The following is a 16,462-nucleotide window of genomic DNA, read 5'->3' as shown; positions in this document are numbered from 1 at the left end:
AAAAAAATACCTTATTTTAAATTTTATTATATTAGTTATTAACAATTTTTGAAAATCGTGCACTTGTTACAATTGTCCCCACTTACGGGGTCAATTGTAACAGTTCATAAATTCAACTAAAGCATAGTTAATTATACATATTATCATAGTTGTGATATATTTTTTTATTGATCAAAATAGTAGTGATATTTTAGGAGTAAAAATAATAACGAGCAGAGACCTAAAGGGTTAAACTTTTAACTTTAAGGGGTTAAAAATTTTAATTTATGCTGTGAAAGGTGACAAATTAAATAATGCACATTAATATAAATGATATAGGAAACTATTGGTGGTTCTTAAAGAGTTAAGTAATGGTTTGTAAACATAAGATTATTTATTTTCAGCTGTTACAATCGCCCCTTTACTTATAGTTACAATCGTCTCCAAAACGCCATTTCAGCTTCATTTGTTAAAAATAATGCTAGTTAATTAACAAAACTAATCTTTTTTTTTGAAATGTTAATTAAGGTGTCCACTTACATATTCGGTTAATAATTTTTATTTGTTTAAACAAAATTACTTTAATAATATTCTAATACCAAAAAAAGTACTTACGTAGCGTGAAAATATCTTTTGTGATGTAACTCTTTCAAAAGTACATAAAAATGGTTGCCAGCATGTAGATTTATTAAATATACCTTGTGCGCCACCTAGGAACCAAATCTAGAACCCGACACTCGAAATTTTTGCTCTGTTACAATCGTACCCTGTTAGAATTGACCCCGCGAAATAAAAAGTAAGCAGTTACATTGATCGATAAGAAAAGAATAAAATATTTAATGTTCGCTTTAAATGAAAATTAATTAATTGATTTAATTTCAATATAATTTGATTAAGAATGATTAAAACAATAAGTTTAGGAAATTTTAAAAACTAGAAAATATGTAATGCCCATTGTGGCATCACAAGTACCATCTCGCTTGTTATTAGGTAGCATTAAAATTTATAATGACTCTAGTATATGATACACTTAGAAATCAGTTAAGTTATTTTTACGAGCTAATATAAAGTATCAGAAATTCAGGTTGCATACATAGTCTAATTCTTAAAATAAAATGAGGTTTTAAATAGAGAGAATATTAAGGCGAGTTTGAACTAGGCTTCACAAATCTAGAGCTGATAAAAATTACACATTAGAAAATTATTTCATACAGTTTACGAAGACTTGAAAATTAAAATATACATGTCCTTATTATACAATTAAAAACATACATACAACGAGGAAATTAAGTTTCTACAGATGAAAAGCAACGTTGAAGACAGCCGTAAACACTCGCCAACTCGTTACCAATTGCGAACAATTACAGAGAAAACTCGCCAACACAGGAGTTTTCAGAAGTGAAAATATTTAACGTATGTGGTTAATGAGAGTGCTCGTGTTGGACACTTATTGAATTTTCGGTGTTTAGAGCTTTCATATACCCTTTAAATTGAATATGAAAGTTCAATTCGGTGTTAACTTGAAGAAAAAAAAAGTACTCTTTCGCACAACTTTTTAAATTATTCATCATCAAATGCGGAGAGTCAAAAAACTACTTCACAGCAAAGTAAACCACTTTTCAAATAAAATTCTTTACATTAAAAAGCCTGACAAACAAAACTAGATTTCTTCAAAAAGAATCCTTAAAAAATTCTTTTCTAGTCTATAACCTAACTATTGTTGAATAATGGTAATAAAAATAAATCATGTCACTTACACTCCTTTTAAAGCAGCGGATGAAAGAAATATAATACATCCTGAAAAGTATATAATAAGAAGAAATATAATACATCTCAGTTTATATCCTCGTTTAAAGGCTTCTTATTGTTGTATTTTCAAACAAATATGTGTGGGTTCGTGTTTTATTCTTTGGATCTATCTGAGCATTTAATTCAGTTTTCAAATATATCCGAGCTTTTATTTCGGTTCATTTTTATAAGAGTTTTACTTTCTACTTTCTCTTATATCATAATTAATAAATAGTAATAATAATAATTTATAGTTAATAATCGTAACTAATAATAATGATTTAATACTAAGCACTTTTAAATCATAATTAAATCGTAATTTTAGAGAATTTAGGCTTGAATTTAAAGTGCTATTTAGTTGACTCAAGTATTTAGACTTATTTAATTATAATAGTGTACTAACAGTGCATAAAATAATCGTACATTTTAAATTTAAAGCTAATATCACATTAACCAGTAACGTAATTTTTCAAGTGTTTAGAAACATTTCTAAATTTTTTCCATGTTACAAATTTTTTCCTTCCAACCGTTTATTTAATTTTAGCATTCACTCCTAATTTTAAAGTGGAGACAGGTTTATTTATAGAAGTGCTGTCTATGTACAGTACAGTTGCTATGTGCTACAAGATAATATCGCTTACGGTGACAACTGGAGGAAAATTGTGAATTTAATATAAACTTTAAAAATATTTCTCATTTTTTACGCATAATATACGATAAACACCGCATTTATCCACCGTACCTTTAGTTTTATCATCCACTCTTAACTTTGGTGTTTAGGTATAATATAGTGGCTAAGCGTTTCAAGATTAGACCACGCCTGGTAACAAGATAAAACCCCACCATACAGCGCCACCTGGATAAAATAGCGGTGAATTGAGATAAAGTGTTAATTTCTGCCTGGAAGAGGATACCAGGCATAGCGGAAAGGGAATATACGAGTAATACACTGTAAAAAATCCCTGATAAAGTACTGGCACTCAGGGTGCAGCCACTGACACTACTTTTTATCATAAAATCTATTTTTACCGTAACATTTTATGGAACAAAAAATATGATATAACGTAATTTTTACAGTAATAGTTACTCATTCACTGTAATTAAATTAATATAAAGGTAAAAATAGATTTTACGGTACGAAGTACTGGCATCCTGAGTCCCAATACTTTTTACCGTAATTTTAGCAGTGAATTTCTTTCAGGGCAGAGCATCATCGATTTATCGCCAACTTTATTACAGAAATCAAAACCTCTAAATCGTGCATTATTATTTGTTCGGAATATCTCCTTCTCTGTGACCTGATGAAATGATCTTTGGATAGAAAAGCAATTATTCATTATAATATACCTTTATTTTTAAATTTTTTTGTCATTAATGCTTACAAGGTATTTATTAGTACTAAATCGATGATGCTTTATAGCTTTGTACTTAAATTTTTACCCATATCTAGTTCCATTGTTGAGATGGAAAAGCTAACAGTGCAGTTTTCCACCAATTGCTGCTGTAAGCGATTTTATTTTGTCGAGGATAGTCACTATATCTATACTCATAACAAAACTAAGCTTAAAGCATTACCAGCGTTCCGGCAGCCAATTTGCATATAGCTTTCTAATGGTTTTACTAAATAACGCTTTTTATAGCTAAATTTGGCATTTTCTTTAAATATCAATTCAAATTACGTTGAATAAACTAATAAGAATATAATATTCTTGCTATATATCTCTCATATATAGTCAATCTTCACTATTTATATTTAATTCAATTCACTCTAAGCTGCTATTTTTATTTATTTTCCAGATAAATGAAGTTAGAGAACCTAAACTGTAACTATTATGCGTATCATAAACATCCATAATAAAAGTATTTGAAATATAACAGTATAATTCAATAGCTCTTAGAGTTCTAAAAAATATTAGAACTAAAATGCGGAAAAAAATATCTAGTCATAAAGTTTTAAACTGCAAAAAGAAACATTTTCTCTGTAGAATCTACTTTCCATTACCAAAATGCCAAGCCAACATATAAAATGCATAAAACAAATGTAATCGAAATCATTTTTCGCTTATCGTCTGCCACAAAATATTTGTGGAAGGAAAAAAAACCTTAAATATTTGAACTCGAAAAAATAATTATTGAATATTTATGAGTGAGAGATATCAAGATGTGGTGAAATTTCACGTAGTTTTTAAATACATAAATATTTTTACTGGATAATGCAATAGAAATGTAGACTGAATGAAAACAGTTAATTCAGTCATATAATAAAGAAGACTTACAACAAAAATGTCTGAAACTAACAAATACAAATAGGTGAGCCAAATCGGTTTTTCTTTTCACTTTTATCAGCACGTATTTTTTGCGTTTTTTCGTAACATTAATTTATTAGATTTCCATGTTTTTTTTCTGATTAAATTCTTCATTATTACACAACTATTCCAATCAATAGAATCTGTATTTAACAGTCTTCTCCAATTTTTACAAGATGAGCATTTAACTGAAAAACTTAACTATCTGTATGTGTGTATTTAAGTTGCACTTATTTTTTAATCTTAATTTATCTCTAAGACTTTATTTTTTTAAAAATGATGGTAGTTATCGTTGCATATATCGTTGATAGCATAGATAGCATATATCGTTGGTTCCTGCTTAACCTTTAGTTTTTAATCTCAAATTCTAAATTAATTCAGAATAGTTTTCTGAAAAAAAACTTACAAACTTTTTATTTGTTCTTTAAATATCAAAAAGTACAATTTTCAACACCCATTAAAACCTTTTGCTTATATCTAAAGCGTTTTATAACAGCCTTCATCCATTGACAAAGAAATTTTATTAAACAAACTTTTAATTATTCCTTATTTTGTATTAATTTGGGAAAAATGAATGAAAAATATTATATTTAGCATTTTAATAATTTATGGTTATGAAATACAAAATGAAACACTGGTGTCTTTTTCTGCGTTACAGATAAAATCTTCCAAACAATATTTTTTTTTAATTTGCACTTATTTTCAGTTATTTAGATATAAGAGAAACAGTTGTTCATTATCGAAATTTCTTCAATTTGCAAAATCTAGTAATGATAAGGTTTTGGAGAAAAAAAATTTAAAACTACTCTTTTTTGGATGTCATATTTTAGTACAAATATTATTCTGATAATTTAACAAATATATTTTAGAAGCCATTAGACTAATTTTATAATTAAAAAATACCAAAATATATTTTTGATTTCAATTAGAGAGTCAGAAAAAATATGTAAAAAGGACACTGGCATTCTATCTGCGTCAAATGATTAATATATTTAAAAAAAAAAAATAACATTCTAAGCTTTCATTTTAAATTACGGAGGTGGTGACATCTATTGATCTGAAAGCAAACTATTCTATAAGAGAGCATAAAAAAATTTAAATATAGTTTTTCTCGTCTGTTTAGCAAAGCGTTTAACAATAAATATCACAAGCTCGTGAGTTATGAATAAAAGCTTGTCGATAGATCATGATTCTTACGAACACATTTTTATTCTATTATCATTGAATCCAGATGAAACTGTTTTTAGTTCTCAATTATAAGAAGTATATACTCTAAAACTTAAAAAAGATCATTTTAATAAAAGTATTCATTATAAAGATTTACTTCATCTTTGTTTTTCGATATTTTTATTATCAAACATCTAAAAACTTACTTAAATTTGCTAATGAAATAGACAAATCCAAACAAATTTTCAGACAAATATTATTAAAAGAATGTTGTAATTTAAAAGTAGCGTGATATAAACATTGCGAAAGGATGAAAAATATTATGCTACATTTCAAATATTTACACATTTTTAATATGGAAAAAGGTTTTTTATGATGTGTAAATTTTGCTATAATAATGAATGCCTTTATTAAAAATTCCTTTCTAAAAATAAAAACTGAGATATTAATATTTAAGAGCAAGATACGAAAATGAAAACTTTCGCACAATTCCTTCTGCATTGTTTTGCTTAAAATAAAATAATCCTCTCTTCTATCTATTCTTTTATTCCTTAAATCAAGTCCATATTTTCTGTTTTAATGAGTTCAAAAGCATTGATCTTAATATTCCCTCTCATTAACTTTTAATCGATATATCGAGTTTGTGCATTTTTCAAATAAAAGTATTGCCCAAAAGTTTGGAGATATTCATTACTTTTAAAAGAATTTCGAAATGGGTAAACTATGCTATCTTACTTTATCAAAAATAAATACGAAATACTTAATTTTATGTCAAATACTAATACTTAATTATATTAATACTAGTTATGCTTAATTATACTAATACTTAGTACTTAATTTTATGTCAAATGCGTATTAACATCAGTAGGGACTACACTGTAAAATATTCAGTTTCAAATTACGGTATAAAGTACCATCCATAAAATCCATTTTCACTGTAAATTATTATGCTGTAATTTTTACAATAATATTAATTTAATTAGAGTAATTCAGTAATTTTACGGTAATTATTACTGTAAAATTACAGTATATTAGATTTTTTGTTCCAGCAAAAATAGATTTTACGGATTAGGCACTCAAAGTGCCGGTATTTTACACCGTAATTTGATACGCAAATTTTGCAGTGTAGTCCTTACTAAAGTTAATACGCATTTGACATAAAATTATGCATTATCTAATGCTATACGTACCGGCACCCTAAATATCGGTACTTTTACAGTAATTTTATCCTGAAATTTTTGCAGAATAATTTTGCTTCAAACCTTCAAAACTTTATATCTATTCTACAGACATAAAATTCTGACAAGCAATTAATACATTAAAAAATTCCGATTTTTTTAAAAAGGAATTCTTAACTATATTTTAACTTTTTAAACAAAAATAGTGTTTTAATATTTCATACAAAATTTTAGAAGCAAATTTTAAAAATAATATTTTTGAAAAAAAAACATACATAGCCACAAAATAGCAATGATACTATTGATTTTATTTTAGGAAAATTTGTCGAAGAATCGGTACCAATTCAATCTATAATAATTTTTCTTAATTTAACTGAAAAATACTTTTATAAAAAATTAATATACATTGAAAAACAAGGACTTCATTTTTTGTTCTAAAACATCGCCAAACATATTATTTAAATTTAAATGGCTTCATGCGACATATTTTTCTTTATTATCTACATGAAAGAGAAAAGCTGGTTTACCTTAAATAAAGTTATTTTTAACATTTAGAATTAAAAAAAGTAAGTATGCAAATCTACATGTTTATATGATTACTTGCTGTTGTTTACAAAATCCCATTTACCAGACGTTAAATGTAACATTTTTAAAAACATTACGATTGTAGTTCTGAAACAAAGAAAAGGAAAAATATGCATATGAATACTCCATGCATTAATACATATGCAAATAATTATTTATCAGCGACATACATTGAATAGTTATATCTCATCTAAAGTTACAAAATTCATTTATAATTCAAATGCTAAATACTACCAAAAAACGAGATACTGTTTGAAGATTATTTATCTATAGTAATTCAATAATAGAAACTGATACGTTAATAAAATGTTTATTCAATGAAAAATAACACTTTTAATTAAACTTTTAAGTTGATTTTCATCATTTACAGAAGCATTACTTTGTAAACTGATAGATAAAATCAATTATAATTGAAATACATATTTAAGTTCAAAATTAATTTCCTTCCATTACATAAATATTTAATTAGTACCGAATTTTCATTAAGGGACAAAACGGTTTTCGCTTATTATTTGAAAATGACATTGAATGAAGGGATAATTTGAAATATTCGAATCAAATGAGATTATAATTTCTAATAATTGGGTAGTTTTGCCTCAAGGGCTTTAAGTATCGTATTTAAAATTGCAATTTTGAGAATAGAAAAATACAGTGTAATAACCTGAACTCATTAAAAAATATTGTATTATAGTTTTTCTAATCCCCAAATTTTAAAACTACAATGATATGTGAATGTAAAATTAAGTTAAATAACTAGTGTTTTCAAACTAAAATTTTTCAAACTAAAATTATTTGTGCATATAAAATTATGCGAAATAACTAGTGTTTTAAAACTAAAATTTATATCAAACTAAAATTATGTGCGCATGTAACGTTACGTGTAATAACTACTGTTTTCAAAACAAAAATTTACCAAATTAAATTATCAAACTGAAACTAAAATTATGAACTGTACGAAAAGCATATGAGAATAAAATGATACCTATTCAAAACAAAACTTTACTTCGTATATATATATCTCTTTCAACTGCTTTTTAAATCTGTTCCAGCAGAAGTTGGTTTTAATAAACTTACTTTTATTTTAAATTAAAACTTAAATAAAAACACTTCAAACCGTTTGAAATAGACCATTTGAAAACGAAGAAAGGTAAACCCTCTACCCAATGCTTGAGAAGTAAATTTTGCTGAGAAATTTATCTCAAAAGTTTTGTATGACTAGCTTACAGAAAGGTTGCTTTAGTTTTGTATTTACGAAAAAAACCTTTGCAGAAAAAGATTATTTACGTGAATATAAATAATCTAGTATGCAAATCTTAATTACGAAATCGTTTCTCACTTAGTGTTGATTCTTCAAGAAAAAAATCTTTAACGGTTCCTCCGAAATTCCATTTATAGTTTGTGTCAGATTTCGTATAGAAATGAAATGAGGAATAAATGTTTTTGTTGAATAAAATTTTCATTTTTGTATTGATCATTTTCATTTTGCGATATTCTTTTTTTTTTTCAAAAAAAAAACAACCTCCTTTTTTTGAGTGATAGCGTCGTTAAGTTATTGATTAAATGCATATAAGGCGGACCAAATTTTTTTATTGATTTTGTGGTTTAGTAATTATTTTCTTGAGTTAAGATCAAAACCAAATTCAAAAATTGCTTGAATAAAAGATGGAAGTCGTTTATATTTATGAAAAAATATTAGGTGATAGAATAAATCGAAAAAATAAATGAAAACATAGATTATAATGAAATGAAAATATAGAACATAATAGAATGAAATAGAAGGGAAATACGAGTTGATTGCAGAAAAAGATCAATTCATGTATACGAGCCAAGATATCTCAGGGAAATGAACGAGTTCCAGGTTTGAACCCTAGCTATGGCTGGTTAATTTAAATTCAGCTCCCAAAACACCCGGTACATATGCTGAAGTAAAATACCATGGTAGATGGATTATGGGTTAGAATTCCCTTGTTTTCTGGTTAACCGTAGTAGGTTTTCGCAGTTTTCTTCTCCATGTAATGCAAATACTTGCTAATTCCATTCGAAAATGCTCCGCGAAGGCTAGTTTGTCAAAATACTTGGAACTATGGGTTCCCTTGTCTTCTGTGTTCGGGAGTTGAACATGGATAGCCATAAATACAAAAATGGGTCGGCTGTTCAACTCTTCTGATGAAATGAAAATAAATTTCATGCATAGATCATAACTTCGGTTCAGCTCTGTAATATCTGCATTTTAGAATATGTTTCCACCTTGTAAGTAGCAATTCATATGGGTCATTCTCACAAAAACAGTCATTTTCATGTCCCCAGTATATTTTATGTTTGTTTTTTAACTTACGAAAAAAATTTCAGGGAAAGTGTCCTTCAGATTGCAGGCTAACAAAAGAATAAAAATAAAATTATCAATTTTTACTTTTTATTTACTTTAGGTAATTAAAATATACCAATATGACATGCCCTCACTTGTCCCCACTGTTGATTTAAAAAAAGAAAAAATTGTTTCTGAAATAAAAATGAAAAAATTTACAAATTCGTGTTTTTTATTTCAGAATATTGAAATATAGAATTCAGAAAATCAATTTTAAATTTAATTTCTGATAAAAATATTAACACAGTACTATTTTAAACGTAAGCGTCCCACTATTTTAAACGTAAAAGAAATTAATTAGGCCTAACTGTTATTTTTAAATTTTATTAAATTTGTCATTCCCTCACTAGAGTATAAATTGAGGGATGCTGAAGTGAGGGAATGATGCTGAAGTGAGGGAATGATTCAAGATGAGTATATTATTAGATTTTTTTTTGTTAAATCATGCCAGCCAATTTTATTTCCCAAACCTTTAAAAACTATTAAGTATATAAAACTAAATTATAATAAATGTTAGATATACTTAGTACGTTATCATTTTCAAACTTGAGGTAGCTGTAACTTAGAGAAAAACATGTATTAAAATAAAATATCATTCCCTTACTATTAGCGTCATTCCCTCACTTTTTAAACAGTGAAATTAATTAATTTATTTAAATATCAAGTATAATTTATAGGATATATACTTTCTTTATAATGCCATTACATATTTCTATTAATATAAAAAGTTTCAGAGCTTTTTATTCACTTTACTTTTTTGAGATTTTATGAACTGAACTGAAAAATGACAGTTATTTTATGAACTGAAAAATGACAGTTTTTGTGAGAATGACCCATATATTTTTACCTCTTTTCATTTCTAACAAAGATTTTCCAAACAAATCTATCGTTTTCTGTGTTCTAAGTCCAGCAAATTTATTCAATGAAGAAATTAAAAATGTAACTAGGAAAAACAAAATTGTGCTTTATATTTTCACTATAATTGTTTTTCTTTAAAAAAAGTTAGAAAAACTATAATATTTCTCAAAAATTATTCACCAAAATTAAATGAAATAAATACAATGAATATTTCTTGTAATCTTGTGTAAAATTCTGAAGTAGTATTATTTTATTAAAGAAAAATCAGTTTTGAAGAGATATGATCGAAAAATTTAAACAGTAGATTCTTATAAGTAATATCCATTCAAAACTTACAAGTCTCCTACAATGTGAAAAATTCTGGATCAAATTACCTTAAAAAATACCGGTGCATTTTACCGAGAAATCCGTTTTTCCCTGAACATGTTACGGAACAAAAAAATCAGATATACCGTAATTTTTAGAGTAATAATTACAGTAAAATCAATTAATCACTCTAATTAAATAAATATTGCAGTAAAAATTACGGTATAATATTTTACGGATGATGCATTCTAAATGCCGATACTCTTTACCGAATTTGATCCAAAATTTCTTACAATGCCCATTTATATTTCCCATTATTACATTACATTTACCATACATTATATTTCCCATCAAAATTCACGGTTTTAAAATTAAAATATTAATATAGTTATTTTTAAAAATAAACTATTATGATCAATGGTTTATTATTCAAAATATATCAACAAAAATTAAATCACCAGAAAAAATAAAAATGTAACAATTCTACATTTTCACACTATACCCCCTGAATTTTTGTAATTGTTTATCGAAAAATCGAATCTAGCTAAAATTTTCATCAACAAATTCGATGAACTAATCAAGTTGTAAAAGCAAATGCAGTTACCTAAACAAAAGAAGAGAAAGAATTTAAATAGAAATTCCTGATGAAAATGAAACTCGTCTGAAACTTAGGTGATATTTTCTTCTTCGCCTATCTACGGCTAATGTGGAGAAGACACATTTACATGCGCCGCGATCAGTTACTTTTAGATGGTTTCGACAAAATGTGGGAAAGCGAAGTAATCTATTCAATTAATCTGGAAGATTGTTGACAATTTTCCGAAATCGGACTGCTTAATTTAAATAGGATTTTTTCAATTACATAGATAAAAGTATATTGTTTTGTAGTTTATATCATAAAAAATAATATTTTAAAAGGTTAAGGGTTAAGTGAAATATCGAAACACGTTAGGCATTTAAAATATAAAGAATTTTATTTTGTAAATAAATGACTTTATGTCATTTATATTTAATCATGAAGTTAAAATTATTTAATAAAATATTTTAGAATAGTAAATTAGTTTTAATCATTAAATGAAATTACATAAAAAATTTACGTTTGATTTTCAGTTTATTTTTAAGTTTTAATTTTAATTTTCAATTCAATTTATTATCACTTTAACTTCGATTTATGATTAAACAGAACTTATAGATCATAACAGAATAATTAGATTATGATTCTTAATAAATACCTTGAAATCTTCAAATTTTAATTATGACTTACAGAAACTTTAGTGTTACTATTTATTTTTCTATGAATTATTAAATAGTAATTCTGAATCATCTTAAAATCATCACATTTATATTTTAATATATTTTTTAATAATTCAGTTAGCTCTACATCTGTATTATTGTTTATATTAAAATCAATATGAAGTCACTTTTACACTGCATTATTTAAAATTATTTCACGCGATATTATCAAACGTAATATTTTTTGACTAAGATAATTCACTTCTAATTGTGAAAAAAAATTACAATAATGAACTATAAAATACATCATCCGTGATAGATCACAATATTGTGTAGATTACACATTACTTTGCTTTAGTTTATTATTGCTCTTTTTTATTATATTAAAATATTGGTCATTGTAATGGATTTCAATTTATTTATTTTCGTTTGACATTTCCTTCAAGATTATAATAAGATTTAAACGTTTTACAAAGACTTTCGGCGTTATAATTAAAGTGCGAAAAACATTACTAAAAAGAAATACTTTAAGCTTGAACATTATAAAACTTGAGCACTCAAAAAATTTTACGTATTTTCACAAAACTGAAATTTCATGAAATCGGTTAACCTTTTATTTGTCGCCATTGTTTTAATTCCATTTCAGAAACTTTCTCTCTCTCGAAAAATAATGTATTCAAAAAGAAAAACAATCATACTAATCTGTATTTTCATGGGATGAACCAGTAAAATATTTAACTCAAAAAAGCAAGTTGTAAGTTGAATAATTTATTGTTTTTATTTTATGTTTTGCATTACACTATGGCATAATGCTTCAGAACAAATGTATCCAAAATAAGCGAAACTCTACTAAACTAATGTTTCATTACAAATGTAATTATTATTCCATTTTAGGTACAGCCCTAGTATGAAAATAGTAATTTGTTTTAAAGAATATTTGTACCTATATAGATTAATATAAAATAAATATTTGAATAACTTAAAGAAAGAGAAAAAGATATAATTTTTATCTGTAAATTTATTCTTTCTTTTTATTTCATTTTTCTGCTTGTTTTTATTGTCTTGAAGTTAAAATAATATATTTATACCCAGATTTCTGTAAATTAGTTCAATTTTTTTTTTAATCTGTGAATAAAAGTTACATTTGCATTCATCTGTAATCGGAAACTTAAACATTTCCTCAATTGAAAAATTGAAAATGAAATAAAATTACATACAAATTTTCACCTTATCTTTTTAAACAAAAAATAAGCTTTTTGACTAATTTGATACAAATTAACTATTATTCAAAATATCTCATTAGGTAAAAGGAAGATGAGATATAGAATTAGTTGCTATATTTAATTATATCCTTTATAATCATATTCTTATAGTTCAGTTGATGTATTTAAATTTTTAAAACGAATGTTGATAAAATTATTAGGAAAGGTCTGAAAATAGGCAATAGCGAAATATTTTCAGGTAACTTAATTATTTAATGTATTAAGTAAACTCAACTCACAATCAACTAATTTCCATTTTTATTTCTATCAATAACAAAAACTCATAAAATATAATATTTTTTTAATTTATGCGTTAGTATTGTTATTTTACACTTATTTTAGCATTCTCAGCATTCCTTGCCATAGTTATTAAATTAAACATTCTACTATTTATATTAAACAAGAGTTTCGCAAAATACAAAAAGTTAAATGTTCTTAAATTGTTTATGAAGGTGAAGCACAAGAAAGTATTTCAAAGTTGCTGTTTTTGTTAAAAAGAGAACTCAAAACAAACTTCAAAAAGCACACACGAACATGGAAGAACAATTTGAAAAAGTCGATAAGTTTTGTTTCTTTCCTTTTAAAACAAAGAGAAAAATCAGTTAAGTAAACTTTAACTTAAATGTTTTTTCCTACCTGAACTTTCCAAAGTAGATCACGGAAAAAAACAAAGTTTAGTATGACAAAGCTACTTTTCTACAAAGTTTAGAGAAATAAACTCAGCGTAGTTGAAGAGATATTCTGAAATGAAATCTAAGTCGATTCTGAACAGTGAACGGGACGTTATAACGTTTGCGCTTTTATGGGGCACAAGAAAGATGAGATGGAGAAATCGAAGCCATATTTGGCGAACTTTTAAAAGCTGGCGAGGAAATGTTTTTGGCAGGTCTTCATGCAGGCAGTACTTACGAACAAAGACTTTTATTTATACAATAAGTTTGATTCTGAGAAAATTTTATTTTATTATTTAGTATCAGTGAATATACTCAATATGAGTTGTTCTTTTCTTTATGTTCTCTCGAAAACTATAACTCTTTGAATCATAATTTTTATTGAACATATTTTTCAATCTCTTTTTATTATTTTGTATTAATTTAGGTCAAAATAAGTGCAAAATTTTATAATTAACATTTTAATAATTTATGGTTTTAAAATACAGATTAAACTAGTGCCTTTTTCTGAGTCAAGAGTAGAATCTTCAAAACACGGCCTCATTTCCGAGCAATAATTTTTCTAATTTGCACTTATTTGCAATTATTCAGATCTAAGAGAAACAGTTATTCATCGATGAAATTCTTTAATTTTAAAAATCAATTATGGATAAATTTCTGAATATGAATGGAAAAAAAATTCAACCTGCTCTTTTTTTAGGATTTTATATTTTGTACAAATCTAATTTCGATAATCTAACAGACTTTTTTAGTAACTATTAGACTGTATTTTATAATTAAAAATACTAAAATATATTTTTGTTTGTAAGTAAAACGCTAAAAAAGTATATACATGAGAGATATAGGGTTAGGGGCACTAAAGGGGTAATTGTGCGATATTTTTTTATCATAATTTTCTTTGACTTCCGATGGATTATTTTTCAGCTGAAAATAAAACTAAATCCGATAACCTATTTCTTAAATAATTGCTCTTATGTCAAATTTCAAATTCATATCTTTTAGAGAAAAATTATACTCTGAAAAAAGTTTTGTGCCATTCTATATTCTTAACCAAGACTTTAAAATTCACCATGAGAAAATAATTCAAATAATCCATTGTTTATAGTCAAATGGAAATTGTTTTTGTTTCACTCCTATAAATACATATCTTTTACTAACACTAATTTTTCAATGAATTTTTTTTTCTATGAATAAAGGAAATTGTCTCTTTACGATAGAATAAGGGAAAATTCTAGACTATTATTTTTTTAAGAAAAACATGTTAAAATTAACTGTCAAAACTATCACAATTTACTAATTTTTCTTACATAATAGATTTTAATATAAGAAAAACCAAAATATATATTGAAAATATATGATTTATAAAATCATTTTCTAAAATCTGTGTACTTACTTTCTTACTTTGAAGTACCTTTTTTAAACAGTTTCAACACAAAAATCTTTTGCTTTCTTATTTTGAAGTACCTTTTTTAAACAGTTTTAACAAACATAAATCTTTTGTTTTCTTACTTTGAAGTACCTTTTTTAAACAGTTTCAACACACAAAAATCTTTTGCTTTCTTACTTTGAAGTACCTTTTTAAAACAGTTTCAACACACAAAAATCTTTTGCTTTCTTACTTTGAAGTACCTTTTTTAAACAGTTTCAACACACAAAAATCGTTTGCTTTCTTTGGTGCAATGATTATTTTTCAGTACATTAAGTTTATAGTAAGAGATTTTTCTAGAAAATATATACATTTTTTATACTTAAGACTTAAGAAACAGCAACCATTTGACCAATTACGACACTTCATTATGCATAAATGTTATTTTTTTTTCATTTTAGTATTTGTTAGAAAAACTATATTACTCGTTTAGCTGTATTGAAATATAATGAATGCAATTTTCTATGTTTTATCATTAATAGACAACAAACAGTTGAGAAATTAAGACTTCAAACAATGCATTATTCGCAGTTTGTTAATAATATAATTAGATGTTTATAAAATAAGCAAGCACATAGAAGATACATTAATGATTTATATCAATTCTTGCACGACGGAAAAAAATTCTGATTAAATTACCGCACTGTAGGGTAATGAAATTTCAGGTAAAAAAAATTCTGGTTAATAAAACTAAAATATGAGGTATTTAAACTATTCATTTGGTAATTTTTACAGCTCTGTAATGTTTTATCAAAAATTCTGGCTTTAAAATTTTAATTCCTACTACTACGCATTTGATGAAAGATACAAAACTGAAAAGTAAATTTAACCGAAAAAATGGTCTATGCTCGAAGATAAAATTACCACATTTACCAAATTTTATCACAAATCATATTTTAGTGCTAATTTTTTAAAAAAAATCATTACTTAAGCACTTCGGTAAAAAGTTACTGAGGTTTGAGGTGCCTTCATAGAACCAAAGACAAATTTGACCATATTATGGTTGTTTTGACATTACTTTTTTTATGTGCAATTACCATTTTAAGTATAACACACATTTAGGACACAGTCTTTTCGTCCATACTTTCAAATTGTATTTTAAGAAATTTAAATATATATGGCACCCAATCCTCAATTTAAAGGCTATTTTTTAATCCTTTTTAAAATTTAAATTTATTTTCAATTTAAGTAACACACAAGCCAATCGTTTTGCATTCTTTCATGAGCAAATTTTATAAATGAATAATAATTTGCTTTTGATTTCATAATGAACAAAAATTAGCTTGCTAATTTTAAAGGTTGCAATTTCAATCACGAAGCAATAACTAAATATTAATG

The 16,462-nt window shown here is 25.6% G+C and overlaps 1 protein-coding gene across 1 annotated transcript in view; it reads right to left on the bottom strand.

Moving 5' to 3' along the window:
• The window catches only part of LOC107453500 (uncharacterized), a 91,194-nt gene extending 77,363 nt beyond the window's left edge, over nt 1-13,831 (bottom strand). The window contains exon 1 of the mRNA XM_016070359.4: nt 13,664-13,831. The gene's annotated coding sequence lies outside the window, so the exon portion shown is untranslated. The remainder of the gene's footprint in view (nt 1-13,663) is intronic.
• Between the last annotated feature and the right edge of the window lie 2,631 nt (nt 13,832-16,462).

The sequence above is a fragment of the Parasteatoda tepidariorum genome, chromosome 12 (assembly GCF_982258835.1).
Source record: "Parasteatoda tepidariorum strain Cologne lab strain chromosome 12, Ptep-v5.0, whole genome shotgun sequence".
Lineage (NCBI taxonomy): Eukaryota > Metazoa > Arthropoda > Arachnida > Araneae > Theridiidae > Parasteatoda > Parasteatoda tepidariorum.
The sequence above is the reverse complement of the archived record's forward strand: the minus strand, read 5'-3'. Positions and strand labels throughout refer to the sequence as shown.